This window comes from Quercus suber, unplaced genomic scaffold (genome assembly GCF_002906115.3).
Source record: "Quercus suber isolate HL8 unplaced genomic scaffold, Cork oak 2.0 scaffold_1167, whole genome shotgun sequence".
Classification (NCBI taxonomy): Eukaryota; Viridiplantae; Streptophyta; class Magnoliopsida; order Fagales; family Fagaceae; genus Quercus; species Quercus suber.
In genome coordinates, this window is record NW_027070566.1 from 72,194 (window position 1) to 74,928 (window position 2,735).

Sequence of the window (2,735 nt, forward strand, 5' to 3'; positions counted from 1 at the left end):
ATTATTTGTGCCCAATAACTAACTCTATAATTTGAATGTTTGAACTTTGGAAAGAATGGGATCAATGTGAGGGGATATTTTTATGGTCACTATTGGATAGCTTTGAATGGGGCAGCTTTGAATGGGGCAATGGTTGCAATGTTTGCTTGAACATAAGACATGTCTTCGGCTCTTTGCTCCATATATGGCATTTTTTGGGTTGTTACAAGCCCATTCAAAGAAGTGTCTAAAACTCACTCCACTCTTTCGTACAAGCCCACAACCCCCAAAAGACAAACGCTTCCTTCAAACATAGGCATGCCCATTTTAGAGGTAGAAAGACTACCTGCACCAACTTACAGGTATCAACAACCCTTTCTATTTTTTTTTTTGGTACCAGGGAGTAGTAATTTATTAATTGCAAATCATTCTATTACAAAGGTCAAGAATGGCTCCACCACAAGTGGTTGATTATCAGAATCAATAACTGAATAATCTTCAAGCCATGTACATGAAAAAGATTGAATCATACCAACTCATCAATGGTTACCATATAAAGCCATCATTTTAATACCAATATCTATGTGATTAGAGTGGCTGAACACCAAAAAAGAAGAAGTAGTAATTACTTATCCAAAAACTGAAAAGTAATTAGGGTTGTCAAGCACCCAAAATATATTAATTCAATATATTTTCTAATTTCTTTTCTCAAGTAATTTTTGATGTTTATTTTTACATATATGAATGATAAATCATGGGGCCTATAATCTAAATGTAGACTTGTGAAATACAAAAAATTACTGATGATACATTCTTAAATAACACTACACCATAAATTCCAAAATTAAGATAAAATTAAAATTTTCATTTTAACTAGATTAAGTGATAGTGTAGTGACAAAATTTTATTTTATTTTATACGTGTGATGAATTCTAGTTAATTTGTTGAGTAGCCATAATTAACTTCAAAAAAAATATGAAACTAAGATTTTATCACTGTTGTAATTAAATTAAGTAATAATACAAGGACAATTTAAAAAAAAAAAAAAACGACACCAACAAAAATATTTACTAGTAAAATTAAGATAAATTGAGAATGGGGATTGAATAACAACATATTTAGGTGGGAGCATACACAAAAAAAGGGTAAAATTTCAAATTTGCAAATCCATTTATCCCATTATCATCTCTATTTATATTCAAAAAAAAATTTATTTATAAAAAAATAGAAAACTAGCAACAAAAATAGAAAAAAAAAAAAAAAGTAGTAGAAAGAAGAAGTGTAAACCTAAAAAAGGTCTAGGCCCAACTCCCAAAGCCCATTAAAAGGTTGGGTTTCCAAATAATCAGAAAGCTTTCTCGCTCTCTCTCTCTCTTTCTCTGTGTCTTTTTGTCTCTCCTTCATCACATAAAAAGGGCGAAATTTCGCCGCCTCTCACAGCCTCAGCCACTCCTCCCTCTGCTCCTCCCTCTATACCCCCCTTTTGCTTAAACCCCACTCTCTCTCTCTCTCTCTCTCTCTCTCTCTGTGAGTAATTTCATCGAACACTTTAGCTGCGATTGGTGGAGAGCTATATCTCATTGGTAAGACTGCTATATTTTCTTATTGCTTTTACACTCCTGCTTCGTTTTCTTTATTTTCCCTTCTAATTATCCGTTTGTTTCTCGAGAAAATGTTGAGTACAGAGAAAAAGAAGTGAAATTTTGAATCTTTGTGTTGTTTACTCTATTGGGTTTTTGAAGAACAGCCAAAACTTGTGTTAGAGTGAGTCAAAGTAATTGTATTGGCTTCAGTTTTCAGTGAAGGTTTTTAGTATCAGTATTTGGCAGCTGAAATAGTAGGCTTTATATGTCTATAGTTTGCTTTGTGCTGTTGTTAATGCTTAGTATTAGTGCTTATGATTAAAGCTCCGTTTTTTTTTTTTTTTTTGGGTTTTATTTGCTTTCATTGTAGTTTGAATTTGCATTTCGTGGATTTATGGTAATTGGGTATCTGTTTCTTTGTGGGATAATGGCAATTTTGCTGTAAAGTTTTCATTTTGGGGAGTTTTTGACAATTTTGTTTTGGTGAGTATGTGGGTTACTGGGTTTGCTGTACATTTGTATGAATTGGGGTGTTGGAGGGTTAGTGTGTTTCTGAATAGGGCATCATAAGATTACTCTGAAAGAAATGATGGGATCAATTATTTGATAGCGTGTGTTGCCGTATGTGTATGCGTGTTTGTGTGAGCCGTGATTTAAATGTATAGTTGTTACATTCTTTGCATTGGTGTTCTTGGGCTTTATTGTTTGAGTGAATGAAAATTTTCCACTGATTTAATAAGTGCAGAGAATGTAGGTTTGCGTCTGCTGCTAATCGCTTTGTAATATATTGCAAGAGAGTAATTCTATGTGACCTCTCTACTGATGCAGATTGTCTGAATTAGGGGGCAGAGATGGCGGGGAAATCAAACAAAGGGAAGAACAGGAGAGGAGCACATAATACTACAAATTCTTCTGAATCAGTGGTTTCATCTGATGCTCCTGCAAAAGATAATTTAAGTGCTTCAGAGTCCACTAAAGCTGATGCAAATGGTGTTCCTACTGTGGATGTAACAACTAATGTGGTGCCAGAGGTAAAGGAGTCTGAATCAGAAAATGCAGCTGGCCAACAGAAGCAAGGTGAAGGTAGTTGCATGAGTATAGCAAGTGGCTTAGTATATATTTGTTTGGAATATTGAAATCACCTTAAATGTTGAATTAACTTCAATTTTATCT

At 33.9% G+C, this 2,735-nt stretch overlaps 1 long non-coding RNA gene across 1 annotated transcript; it reads left to right on the plus strand.

The window, feature by feature from the left end:
* The first annotated feature begins 1,318 nt into the window (after positions 1 to 1,318).
* Positions 1,319 to 2,576, plus strand: LOC111996385 (uncharacterized). Its single transcript, XR_002881233.2, has 2 exons — positions 1,319 to 1,562; positions 2,391 to 2,576. It is a non-coding gene; the product is annotated as an uncharacterized LOC111996385 (long non-coding RNA).
* The last annotated feature ends 159 nt before the right edge of the window (positions 2,577 to 2,735 follow it).